Source organism: Hyperolius riggenbachi, chromosome 3 (genome assembly GCF_040937935.1).
Source record: "Hyperolius riggenbachi isolate aHypRig1 chromosome 3, aHypRig1.pri, whole genome shotgun sequence".
Lineage (NCBI taxonomy): Eukaryota > Metazoa > Chordata > Amphibia > Anura > Hyperoliidae > Hyperolius > Hyperolius riggenbachi.
The window spans coordinates 64,298,197-64,312,854 of record NC_090648.1 but is presented as its reverse complement, the minus strand read 5'-3'; positions in this window follow the sequence as shown (position 1 = coordinate 64,312,854).

Below are 14,658 nucleotides of genomic sequence, written 5' to 3'. Positions count from 1 at the left end.
ATCACTCTGATTAAAGTACTGAGTGTTCTGTCTATCTCTGCATTATTGGTGATTCTGCAGATCACCAAATAATCAGATATAGCTTCTGTATTATTGGTGATACTGCAGATCACCAAATAATCAGAATCCTGTCACCAGCTGACACTAACCGTTACAAACAGCTTCTGCTCAGTAGCTGAAGGGAAAAAGAAGCCAACAATAACCATATCCCAAACCAAAAAAAACATTTACCTCCTGTGAATAACAATACCTCCTATAAAAAACAATACCTCCTTATGAATTCACCTCCACACCAACTAAATGTTCCCAGACAGTCCAATGAGGGCGCTGCTTTGTGACCTTATTCAGGAGCACACACTCACTCTGTCCTTGTGCTGCCTACTGCCTTCTGCCATCTAACCAGGCTGCTGTACTTTGTCCATTGGGAAGAGCAGATGCTGCTATTAGCTTACATGGTTATATAGGTCTGCGGAGGTATCATCCATCTCACACTCCCTGGTTCACTAGTCTGGGGTCAGCAGAGACTGTGACTCAGCATCTCCCAAACCTCAGCTGCACTCAGACCTTCCATTACTCAACACAGGATAAGTTGTTCAGACCAGACTTATGGGGGATGGAGGTGGAGGAGGGGAGACACTGACCGCTTACTTAAAGCAGATGTGAAATAGATTCTCCTTAACTGTGTCCCATGTCTGCCATGTTCTGCATAACTAAAAAGCATTGATTCACTAAAGCCTCGTTCACACCATGCAACTCAGGCGACCATGTGGTTGCAGATCCATTTACTGGCAATGAATGGAACAGTGCTGCGTTTGGACATTAATGCATGCAGCCATGGCTGTATTTACCATAAGGCACTGTAGGCTTGTGCCTACAGGCGCCTTATGTGGGGGAGGTGGCTTCCCTCTCAGAATGACCCCCCTCCTTCTTCCTGCCTATGAGGAGACACCACTGTTGTGCTCCCTTCCCCGCTCCCTCTGTCCGATGCACATGTATGCATCGCAGGGATTGAAAACTACAGTTCCCGGCATGCACCTCGCCAGCTTCTCTCTGCACTTCCTTCAGCAGTAGTTTTGCTCAGGCCTGCCAGCTATGGACCAGAAGTTGGGGAGTTCCCTGTGTTAGCTGCAGGAAATGGGTATATGTTGGGGCTCAGAGCCTGGGAGAAGAAGGGGTGATAGCGGCTGCTGGATCTGAACTCTAATCCCATGTCACAACAGTCCTTGGGATCTTACACCCTTAGGGCCCGTTCTCACCTGAGCGGGAATCGTGCGATTCCCGCTCACGGCAAACCGCTAGCGGTTCTGCAAGAACCACTACACAATGTAGCGAGTGGCAGTGTTCTCACTGCCGCGGTTGCGGTTAGCGATAACCGCAACCGCGCTGCATGCAGCGGTTTGCCGGCGACGAGCGTTTTGCGATCGTGATTAGCGTGCACAGCACGCTAATCGCGATCGCTCCAAAACCGCTGCAGTGTCCAGTGATTTTTCCGCGCTCCCGCAAAACGCCGGCGGTAATCGCCGGCGTTCTGCGGTTCTAAGTGTGAACGGGCCCTTATCACTGTCTCGTGTCATCCTTAGTGACTGAGACAGGGATTAGAGTATAAAGAAAAACTGTAACCAAGAATTGAACTTCATCCCAATCAGTAGCTGATATCCCCTTTTCCCATGAGAAATCATTTCCTTTTCACAAACAGACCATCAGGGGGCACTGTATGCCTGATATTGTGGTGAAACCCCTCCCACAGTGTGATGCCAGGACCATGGTCCTGACAGTTTCCTGTCTGTGAACCTCATTGCATTGTGGTGAATAGCTGTTTACAGCTGTTTCCAACTGCAAAAAAAAAGCAAGCAGCATCTCCTTCCACTGACGTCACCTGCCAGCAGTAAAAATGTCACCATGTGATAAATGTCAGAATGTAAATCAGGGAGAGGAAAGCTTTTACAATGGGCAAACACTGACTAAATCATTTATACATAATTATTGTAAAAAATGAAGCACTTTTTTATTACATTATTTTCACTGAAATTCCTCTTTACGATCCTAAGGACAGTCCCAGTGCCTATGGGCTCTGGAGTTGTAAATCTGGCATGCAGTGGTATGTTATAAGTGAGAACATCAGGCAGTGTAGACTACAGGTATGCACTTCCGATGACCTTTCTTATCACACAACAGCAACACATATAGTGTATGGCCAGAGATGCAGAATGTATTGTCTCTGTATGATGGGAGCTGCCATGTAGATGTCTGCAGAATCTGAAATAGACACTTTTGCATCTGACTGCTTTTTGCATCTAAACTGTTATTTTCTGCTTTAAGGCTTCTCTTTAGGCCTTGTTCACATTATAAATCGCCAGTGCTATCGCAAGCGCTGGCGATTTATTGGGTGATTTTGAAAGCGCTTTTACAAGTGCTTTCAGAGTGATTTAGGCTTCGAAAAGAGCTTTTATAAGTGCTTTTGCAGAGTGATTGATTTTTTACTTCCTGACATCAGTCAGGAAGTAAACTCTTTAAAGGGACCTTGAACAGTACCTAAAACCAAAAATTTCACTTACCTGGGGCTTCCTCCAGCCCACCGTAGGTCGTGAGGTCCCCCAGCGTCATCCTGGCTCCTGTAATTGTCCTGCTGGCGGCTCCATTGCCGGCGACACCCAGGCTGACTCTTGCTGGATCTGGACGCTCCGAGTCATTACACCGGCCACTACTCGTCATTACGGCGCCTGGCGTGACAGTCAAGCGCATGTGCTGTTTAGAGTTAGAAAACCGCACATGCGCAGGACTGTCACGCCGGCCACCGTGATGACGCATAGCAGGCGGCATGATGACGCGGAGCATCCAGATCCAACACCCGGCCTGGGTGTCGCCGGTAACGGAAGCCGCCAGCGGGACATGTAGAGGAGCCAGGAGGATGCCGGGAAACCTCGCGGCCTACAGTGGGCTGGAGGAAGCCCCAGGTAAGTGAAAGTTTTGATTATAGGTACTGTTCAGGGTCCCTTTAACCCGGAAATGATTAAATACAATGTATTTATTCATCACAGCGTTCAGGAAATCGCAATACAAAGCACTTTTTTAAGCCCTTTGTGATTTCTCTATACCTGCCATTGAGCCAAAATGCTCAAATAATGGTACAGGTAGCGCATTTGTGATTTTTAAAAATCGCAGCTCGTAAAATGTGAACACTGTCATAGGAAATCATTACACAAGCGCTTTTATTGTGATTTGCAAAATTGCCAGCACTTAAAAAAATCAGCAAACGCTAATAGTGTGAACAAGCCCTAAGATAATATTATTTTCATAGGCGGGAGGGCGGCAGTGCAGGGGTCCAGCTGCTGTCGCTGACTGCTAACAGAATCGCCAAAAGAGAAAGTTAGGATATCTCAAAAATAAGAGACCTCAGAAGTAAATTAAAAGTGCACCTGTGGTGAACAGTAGTGCAGCCCTATGCAGGCCGAAGGCTCCCTCGCAGTCCTACTGGGCTTCTCCGTTGTCTTGTGGTCAGTTTCTGAAATTATGACAGTCATAGTCCATTGTGCATGCTGGTCGCAGTCTGTGTTCCCTGTTGCATTCCTTTGGCTGGGAGCTTCGGCACCTGCGCAGTAGGACCACGGTACACACTTTCAATTACATTTGGCCAATCACTGACCAATGTTAGTATGTGGGTTGATCAACACAATCTGCTCAGTGTTCAACATCTGTTGACCCTAATACTACATGGAGGTGGTAAGATTGGTCATTGATTGGTCATTAATTGCCCAATCAAAATTGGATGCATGTACCTGGCTTTAGGAGATAGGGATCTATGGATTGGTGCCTGCATTTCTTCCTCTGTAGGTAGAGAAAATGGCAGAAAATAAGAGTTTCCAGGGTTAAGTTGTGGATTTGTGTATACCAGTTCCTGTAGAATGCTGGGATTTGTAGTGCTATCACAGCTGGAATGACACGGATGTTATGTGTTAGTCGTCACCTGCTGCGTGTATCATGGAGGGGAATGGAACCGCCGCACGATCGGCCAGTGACGCAGGTTCCTCTCTGACATTTGGGTTACATATGAATTAGCATGTAACTCTGTTATGGAACACAGTCATCGGCCTCCCTCCGCCTCCTTCATATTGACTTAGTGCTTCTCTCTTATAACTCCAGTATTTTTATGACCTACATCTCTCAATCCAGGTCAACCAAGCAACATGTGACACGAGCCAGAGCCAACTTATCTGCAGAGCAGCCAAGAACATAATATGCTTTAACTGCCTGTGTCCCTGTTACGCTGTATGTTATGTTACAGCATAAGCTCTGTACTGTCGCCAAGAACATGATATACTGCAGCATCTTGTTCCCAATTGTGTGCTTGTGTCCCTGTCTGTTTGACAGCCTCGGAGCTGCCAGTGACCTGCAGGGCAGAGGATAATGCTTGCAAAGCAGACCATCATATCCTTCCTATCACCACCCAAGCTATAATCCCCTGTCATAATACATATTACCCCCCCCCCCCCCTCCATGACCCAGCACTCTCCCCAACATCCCCTCTCAATACAAAATACTACACCCACCTTCCCCCATTATGTCCTGGCAATCTCCCCAGTCCCAGCGTCCCCTCCCTTCCCCCACATAAATTACTATCCCCCCGCCATGATCAGGCAATCTCCCCAACAACACCTCCCCCAACCCCCCCCCCCCCCACCCCTCCATGTCCAGACAATCTCCCATCAATCTGCTCCCAATACAAAATACTATCCTCCTCCCCCCCATTTCCCCCCCCCCCCCAACATCCTAGCAATGTTCCCATTCCCAACATCTCTTCCCCTCCCCAATACAAAATACTATCCCCCCCTTCATGTCTAGGTAATTTCCACAACATCACCTCCCTCCAACACAGAATATTATCCCCCTCCATATCTAGGGGCAATCTCCCAAACATCATCTCTCTTAAAGAGAACCCGAGGTGGGTTTGAAGAATATTATCTGCATACAGAGGCTGGATCTGCCTATACAGCCCAGTTTCTGTTGCTATCCCAAACCCCCCTAAGGTCCCCCTGCACTCTGCAATCCCTCATAAATCACATCCACGCTGCTGACACACAGCTTGTCAGAGCTGGCTGTGTTTATCTCTATAGTGTCAGTCTGCTGCTCTCCCCGCCTCCTGCAGAACTATCTCCCCAACATCTTCTTACCTCCTCTCAACATAAATTGCTATCCCCCTCCATGTCCTAATAATCTTCCAAATATCACCCATCCACCCACCCCCAACATAAAATATTATCCCCCCCCCCTGCTATGTCCTATCTTATTTTATAATATCATATTAAACTCTAAGGGGCCGTTCACATTACAAACGCGGACGGCCACGCTTGCGGAACGCAACGCATGCGAACGCACGCCACGTTTGTATGCGTTGCGTGGCTGATCCTATCACTGAAAAGTGAATGGGACAGCCGCGCGTTTTTGCAAAATCTGCGTGCAGCATGCGTTCCCGGAGCGCACAGGTCCGGAACGCATGCAGTGTGAACATCAGACAGTGCACTTTATGCACTGTCTGATGTCGTGCGTGTCGGCCTCCCGCACGCGTTTCCAAAACACGACTGGAAACGCGTGCAGTGTGAATGGGCCCTAAGCTTTGCAGATTGGGTGAGAACCTAATACACTGTATTATACTATATAACGTACAATATACCGGCAGCCGACACCACCATAGGCCGTAATAGAATTACGGCTATAGCAGCGCACACTGAGTAACTTCGGCGCCGTCAGAAGACGGAGCAGAAGTTACATTTTAAAACACTATAATTCGGCTTCCAGCTACAGCTGGAAGCCACATATCATTCCCCACCATCCACATGGACCTGGAGGAGGAATAGTAATTAACACCGCCAGGAACTTGTGCAGCAGCAGGATAAGCCATACCGGCTGTATCCTGCACTCAAGTCTACCAGCGGCTATGTCATATGTACGCCAATATACAGCTCAGAAAATGCTAGTTTTTTTCTCGCCTGAGTTGATCATTCAAGGAATCCTCGGGTGAAAATTTAGCATGAGTAGCAATGTCCTTCAGTGTTCTTCACTAGGTCTCCTGTGATCTGTTGAGGTGGAAGCCCCTCAACCAACTGCTATGTGGCTGTGCTATATGTGGTGTTTATACATCTGGCCTGTAGATGTCACTGTTCTACTTGTATTGCTGCATGGGATTATCTGGACTGTTGTGGGTTGTTGGTTCCTGTTATGCCCAGACTAGGAACACGGAGTGAGGACACTGCTTATGTGGGACGTTGGTGAATCCGATAAGTGAGCCTGGTTTCAGTTTTTCCTGCCTCTGTGACTACTGAAAACAACATTATGATAGGCTATGTGTACAGCAGGACAATAGTGTTAAAAGTTTCTGCTGTTTCTTCCATTATAGACAGAAAGTTTAAATTCTTGAATTTCTAGTTTGGATATTTTTGTAGCCGCCACTTGCAAATAATTTCCGGTGCTTCTGAAGTACTGGCTACGAGAGCGGGACAAGGGTGCATGATTCAGCAGATTGTCACCCCTGTATGTGATTATGTCACCGTTCTCTCATGCAATAAATCTTCAGCCAAGTTTTTTTTAGGTGTCTATTTTAGGATACAAATGAGAAGGGTTAAAGGGACCTCGAGACGTAATTAAAATCAAAACTTTCACTTACCTGGGGCTTCCTCCAGCCCACCGTAGGCTGCAAGGTCCCCCGCCGTCCTCCTGACTCTTCTGCGGCTCCCGCTGGTGGCTCTGTTGCCGGCGGCACCCGAGCCGGGTGTCGGGCGACACTTCCTAGTTTTTAATCCTTGGCGCCCTCTTCGCGCCACTCAGCGTCATCACGGCGGCCGGCGTGACAGTACTGTGCATGCGTGTTTTTTTAACTCTGAACCGCGCATGCGCAGTACTGTCACGCCCATCGCCGTGATGAGGCTGAGAGCCCGGCGCGATGACGCGTAGAGGGCGCCAAGGATTCAAAACTAGGAAGTGTCGGCCTGACACCCGGCCCGGGTGTTACCGGCAACGGAGCCGCCAGCGGGACCCGCAGAAGAGTCAGGAGGACAGCAGGGGACCTTGCAGCCTACGGTGGGCTGGAGGAAGCCCCAGGTAAGTGAAAGTTTTGATTTGAATTACTGCTCGGGGTCCCTTTAAAACACATTTCAAGACAAAGATCTAAAAACACCATCTAATGGCTTCATAATCAGAATCCTCCAATGTGAGCTCTTTGAGTGAAGCTCGGAGCACAGTACAGAAAACCATGCGTTTCCTGCATTTTGCGTTTCTATATTTTTGGGCGTATTTTTGTATACATTTGCTATGGCGTTTTTGGTGTGTTATTTTTTTTTTTTGTTGCCTTTATCACTGGAGTAAAATACAGTATCACATTTATTTAATGAACAACGCATCAAAAAACGTATGTAAAAACCCCAGTCCTCTGCATCTCCGATCAGATACACTATGTGCGTTTTACATGCGTTTTGTGAAATATACCAAACCTTCACTGACTGTCTGCAGGGTACCAAACCTTCACTGACTGTCTGCAGGGTACCAAACCTTTACTGCCTGTCTGCAGGGTACCAAACCTTTACTGACTATCTGCAGGGTACCAAACCTTTGCTGACTGTCTGCAGGGTACCAAACCTTCACTGACTGTCTGCAGGGTACCAAACATTCGCTGACTATCTGCAGGGTACCAAACCTTCGCTGACTGTCTGCAGGGTACCAAACATTCGCTGACTGTCTGCAGGGTACCAAACCTTTGCTGACTGTCTGCAGGGTACCAAACCTTTACTGACTGTCTGCAGGGTACCAAACCTTTACTGACTGTCTGCAGGGTACCAAACCTTTACTGACTGTCTGCAGGGTACCAAACCTTCGCTGACTGTCTGCAGGTTACCAAACCTTCATTGACTGTCTGCAGGGTACCAAACCTTTACTGACTGTCTGCAGGGTACCAAACCTTCGCTGACTGTCTGCAGGGTACCAAACCTTTACTGACTGTCTGCAGGGTACCAAACCTTTACTGACTGTCTGCAGGGTACCAAACCTTTACTGACTGTCTGCAGGGTACCAAACCTTCACTGACTGTCTGCAGGGTACCAAACCTTCACTGACTGTCTGCAGGGTACCAAACCTTCACTGACTGTCTGCAGGGTACCAAACCTTTACTGACTGTCTGTAGGGTACCAAACCTTCACTGACTGTCTGCAGGGTACCAAATCATTACTGTCTTTAGGGATCTCCCTTGCAATTTATCTTCTGTGTGCAATGAATTTTTCCAAATGAACCAGCATTTGTATTCCTGGATGATTTCATATCATGCATTAATTATTTATATAGCTTCATGTTTGTGTTTCTGGATGCTCAGATTGTTCTGTGTGTGAATTATGCATATCATCTTCAAAAGTATACTGCACACAATACAGATAGTGTCACTCCTTGGACGCATGGACGGTTATCTGTGATGCCAGAGTCGGGACAAGGTCCTCCAGGACCCAAGGCTTAGACACCAAAGTGCGCCCCTCCATCCCTCCCACCCCAGCCATCACACACTGCTATTATACTGTGGCCTTGTTCACATTATAAATCGCTAGCACAAACGCTGAGCGATTTTGTTAGCGCTTTTCTGAGTGCTTGTATGTAGCAATGTTTTGTTCACTTACTGACGTCAATCAGGAAGTGAACTCTTTGACCTGGATATGAATATTTATTCATATGTATTTACCGGTATTCATTAGAGCGCTCAGCAAATCGCTTTTCAAAGCGATTTTTAAGCGCTTAGCGATTTTGCTATACTTTCTATTGAATCGCAACTGCTCTGGAAATGGTGCAGGAGCCGCGTTTGAGATTAGATAGAAAGCTCATCGCTTATGGGAGAATACTCACATGAGCTAGCATTGCACAAGCGCTTTTAAGGCAATTTTTTAAATCACCAGCGCTTCAAGAACAACTGTAGTGAGAAGTGTATGGAGGCTGCCATATTTATCATCTTTTAAGCAATACCAGTTGCCTGGCAGCCCTGCTGATACTCTGCCTCTAATACTTTTAGCCACAGACCCTGAACAAGCATGCAGCAGATCAGGTGTTTGACATTTTTGTCAGATCTGACTAGATTAGCTGCATGCTTGTTTCTGGTGTGAATTAGAGACATGTCTGCAGCCAAATAGAGCAGCAGGGCTGCCAGGCAACTGGTATTGCTTAAAAGAAATCAATATGGCAGCCTCCATGTGCCTCTCGCTAAAGTTGTCTTTTAAAAATAAGCGAAAACGATTATGTGAACAAGCCCTGCGAGGCGCCACAGGGCCCCCAACATAGTTATCTGGCTTGCCGTCATTGCCATGTATCCCTTTTTCTTCTCTCTTTCTCCTTCAAACACAAAAGGGGAATGCTAGTTGAGTGAGTTGTGCGCCCCTCCTACACTGTGCCCTGAGGATGGAGCCTCTCTCGCCTCTGCCTCGGCCCGGCCCTGCGCTGCCCCCTCCTACACTGCGCCCTGAGGCTGGAGCCTCTCTCACCTCTGCTTCGGCCCGGCCCTGCTCCGCCTCTCCTACACTGTGCCCTGAGACTGGAGCCTCTCTCGCCTCGGCCCGGCCCTGCTCCGCCCCCTCCTGCACTGCGCCCTGAGGATGGAGCCTCTCTCGCCTCTGCCCAGCCCAACGTGATGCCTCCAATAATGCCTCCAGAAACTTGTGGGTAAGTGTGGACTCTACAATACAGACAAGCCCTCTATGGTGCATTAAACGATTTATTATGCTCTGTGTTACAAGAATCACACTTACAAGGAAGTGGAAATAACAAGCGTATCACACATCAGTGCTCTCGGGATCCCTCCTCAATCGTCAGCGTCACTCTATGCTGTGGCCAGCAGCGTCAAGAGCCCAGTGTATCGGCACTGGAGTGGCAGCAGGTGGCCGGGATCAGCAGCAGAGCAGGATTATCCACTGGGTAACCAAGGCAAGTGCTTGGGGCCTAATGGGTGTCAGGGGCCCACCTGTCACCTTCTCTGACCTCTCTCCACTTCAGCTTACCAAAAAGACCACAAGGGCCCCCAAATCTAATACCTTGCCTAGGCCCCCCATTACATCTTAATCCATCTCTGTCCAGCAGTCAGCATATCAGCATTGTCATATGTATTTATTGTACCCAGTATACAATAGCATTTAGAGTGCCAAGGAAGAGAATGGCACTATATAAATAATCATCATATTTGTGAAACATTTTACATACAAGTGCTGGATGTATTAATAACAATGCCATCAGAACTTTATCGCAAGCCTAGGTTCACACTAGCCAGTAGCTACAGTTGACTAATCGACATGTCAAAGAATCCTAGGAGCTCCAGCAAAAATAATGTAATAAAAAAAGTGCTTAATTTTTACAATAATTATGCATAAATGATTTAGTCAGTGTTTGCCCATTGTAAAATCTCTCCTCGCCCTGATTTACATTCTGACATTTATCACATGGTGACATTTTTACTGCTGGCAGTTGATGTCAGTGTAAGGAGATGCCGCTTGCTATTTTGGCAGTTGGAAACAGCTGTTATTTCCCACAATGCAACAAGGCTCCCATAGTGTGATGTCAGAACCATGGTCCTGACATCACACTGTGGGAGGGGTTTCACCACAATATCAGCCATATAGACCCTCCTGATCATCCGTTTGAGAAAAGGAAAAGATTTCTCATGGGAAAGGGGGTATCAGCTACTGATTGGGATGAAGTTCAACTCTTGGTTACGGTTTCTCTTTAAGCATTGGAAAATTGTTCTGTCCAATGTCCTTTGTGTCATTTGCAGTGACGGAGCGCAAAATCCTGGACTGTGCGATTATTCAGAGTCCAAACAGAAGTCGTACATGTCATAATAGCAATGCTACCCTATCTCACATAAGTGAGTACACCGCTCACATTTTTGTCAACATTTTATTTTATTACGTTCCTTGACTCATATTGAGGTGCACTAAACAGTGGTAAAATAGCCCTGCACAGGGCACGCATAGCAGGGGCGTAGCAATAGTCATAGCAACCATAGCATCTGATATGGGGCCCTGAAGCAGAGGAGGCCCAGAGGATACTTAATGTATTTGCCAATAACTTTCTTGTGTTTCTCCACCCTCTGACTTTGTCTCAGTGCCCATGAACTATGTGCAGTGTTTATTGCATGAGAATGTAAATTGCCCAATAAACTTATATCCATAGGGTAGGGGCAGGTGGTATTGCTTAAAGGATACCCGAAGTGACATGTGACATGATGAGATAGACATGGGTATGTACAGTGCCTAGCACACAAATAATATGCTGTGTTCCTTTTTTTCTTTCTCTGCCTGAAAGAGTTAAATATCAGGTATGTAACCACTTTGTCCTCCTTGACGTAGAACTACGTCAAGGAGGCCATGTGCGCTCCCGCGGCCGATCGTGCACGTGTTCTTTCGGCTGCGGTTCGTTAGCCCAGGCATCAATGAATCGGGCCATGGTGCCCGATCACTGATTCCTCTCCCCCGCAGAAAAAGCGACAGCTTCTCTCGGAAGCTTCACTTTTTCTGCCTCCTATGTCCCTTTAAGTGTACATTGTACGCTTAGAGTGACGTCATGTAAACAAACTCAAGGTTGCCAACTTGTGGCCAAAAGTAAAACTACATCTAAATGTAAAAAAAATAAAAATACACATATATTTACCCAAAACAATACTATTTACATCCCACCATCCCAAAAATACCCACATAAAATGTTTAATAATAAAAAAAACAACATTACAATAAAGAAAAAAAAACAAATATTTACCTAAGAGTCTAAACTTTTTAAATCTCTATGTAATGATGAAATATTTCTAATTTTTTTTTTTTTATAAGCTTGTAAATAGTGATGGATGCAAAACGGAACAAAATGCTTTTTTATTTCCAAATAAAATATTGTCGACTTACATTGTGATAGGGACATAATTTAAACGGTGTAATAACCGAGACAAATGGGCAAATACAATACGTGGGTTTTAATTATGGAGGCATGTATTATTTTAAAACTATAATGGCCGAAAACTGAGAAATAATGAATTTTATTCTGTTTTTTTCTTAGTCTTACTGTTAAAATGCATTTACAGTAAAGTGGCTCTTAGCAAAATGTACCACCCAAAGAAAGCCTAATTGGTGGCGGAAAAAACAAGATATAGATCAGTTCATTGTGATAAGTAGTGATAAAGTTATAGGCTAATGAATGGGAGGTGAACATTGCTTGGATGCATAAAGTGAAAACGACCGAGGGCTTAAGTGGGTAAGTGGCTGACTCAGACAGGAAGTGACTACAGTGTGACCCTCACTGATAAGAAATTCTCCTTTTTATCTCTTTCTTGCTCTCAAAAGCCATTTTCTGCTAGGAAAGTGTTTTATAGTTGGAATTTCTTATCAGTGAGGGTCACATTGTAGTTACTTCCTGTCTGAGTCAGGACTGAATCAGCCGTTGCATACCTGATTTAACTCTTTCAGGCAGAGAAAGAAGAAAAAGGAACACAGCCTAGTTATTTGTGTGCTAGGTACGGTACATACACATGTCTATCTCATCATGTCACATGTCACTTCCGGTATCCTTTAAGAATGCCTACATCTGAGGGCCTCATGATCTCTAGCTACGCCACTGATGCATAGCAATACCACTGGTGTTTATACAAGCATCACAGCTTGTGTTGCACGCATAGCGCCACTTGCACTACGTATACAAAGCGCACGTTTCTCAGATATGTGCATCAAACGCTATGCTACTTACTTAAACTTATGCAAAATTGCCCAGAGCTACCGGCGCACAACAGTTTTCCAGGTAAATACAGTAAAACTTGAAAAATGTGAATACCGTGCAAAAGTCCATTCATTTCAGTAATTCAACTTAAAAGGTGAAACTAAATAGACTCATTACATGCAAAGCGAGATATCTTTATTTGTTATAATTTTGATGATTATGGCTTACAGCTTATGAGGACCCCAAAATCAAAATCTCAGACCATTAGAATATTGTGAAAATGTTTAATGTTCTGGGCTCAAAGGGGGAAGCGTTAAAAAAAAGGGCGCACGCGGCAAGTGGACTAATTGGGCGCCGCCATAGGTGCCAATGTAAAATAGCAATATTTGGGCGCCACAGCAAAAAATTTTGTGCCTGATAAATAGCAGACGCTATATATATTGGGCACCGCAGGCATCCAAATGCCAATATTTTAGGCGCCTATTGCGCCGCCGGTGAATTTGCATTTTTCTTCCTCGGAAGTGAATGTGTGTGTGTAAGGAGGGGGGGGGTGGGTTTAGGTTGCTAATGTGTGTGTGTGTGAGGGGGGAAGGGATTAGGCAGGTAGTGTGTGCTTAAGTTTAAGGGTTAGGCATTAAGTAGTTTGTGCGGGGGGGGGGTTAAGGTTTAGGTGTTAGGTAGGCAGTTTGTGTGTGTGTGTGGGGGGGGTTTAACAGTTAGGCATTGGGTTATCCATTAGGTAGGCAGTTTGTGCGGGGGGTTAAAAGTTAGGCATTAGGTAGGTACTTTGTGCGAGGGTGGGGGTTAGTGGTTAGGCATTAGGTAGTTTATGTGAAGGGGCAGGGATTAAGGGTTGGGCGTTGTGTAGGTAGTTTGTGAGGGGGGATTAAGCTTTGGGCGTTGGGTAGGTAGTTTGTAGGGGGGGGGTTAAGGTTGGGCGTAGAGTAGGTAGTTTGTAGGGGGAGATAAGGGTTGGGAGTTGCGTAGGTAGTTTCTAAGGGGGGTTTAAGGGTTGGGCATTGCGTAGGTAGTTTGTAGGGGGCGTTTAAAGGCTGGGCGTTGCGTAGGTAGTTTGTAGGGGGGGGTTTAAGGGTTGGGCGTTGCGTAGGTAGTTTGTAAGGGGGGGTTTAAGGGTTGGGCGTTGCAAAGGTAGTTTGTAGGGGGCGTTTAAAGGCTGGGCGTTGCGTAGGTAGTTTGTAGGGGGGGGTTTAAGGGTTGGGCGTTGCAAAGGTAGTTTGTGAGGGGGTTTAAGGGTTGGGTGTTGCGTAGGTAGTTTGTGGGGTGGGTTAAGGGTTGGGTGTTGCGTAGGTAGTTTGTAGGGGGGGGTTTAAGGGTTGGGCACTGTGTAGGTAGTTTGTGAGGGGGGTTAAGGGTTGGGTGTTGCGTAGGTAGTTTGTGAGGGGGGATAAGGGTTGGGCGTTGCGTTGGTAGTTTGTGAGGGGGGATAAGGGTTGGGTGTTGCGTAGGTAGTTTGTGAGGGGGGATAAAGGTTGGGCATTGCGTTGGTAGTTTGTGAGGGGGGATAAGGGTTGGGCGTTGCATAGGTAGTTTGTGAGGGGGGATAAGGGTTGGGCATTGCGTAGGTAGTTTGTAGGGGGTCAAGGGTTGAGCGTTGCGTTGGTAGTTTGTGAGGGGGTTTAAGGCTGGGCGTTGCGTAGGTAGTTTGTAGGGGGGGGTTTAAGGGTTGGGCACTGTGTAGGTAGTTAGTGAGGGGGTTTAAGGGTTGGGTGTTGCGTAGGTAGTTTGTGTGGGGGGGGGAGTTAAGGGTTGGGTGTTGCGTAGGTAGTTTGTGAGGGGGGATAAGGGTTGGGTATTGCATAGTTTGTGAGGGGGATAAGGGTTGGGTATTGCATAGTTTGTGGGGGGGGGGGGGGGTTAAGGGTTGAGCGTTGCGTTGGTAGTTTGTGAGGAAGTTTAAGGGTTGGGCATTGCGTTGGTAGTTTGTGAGGG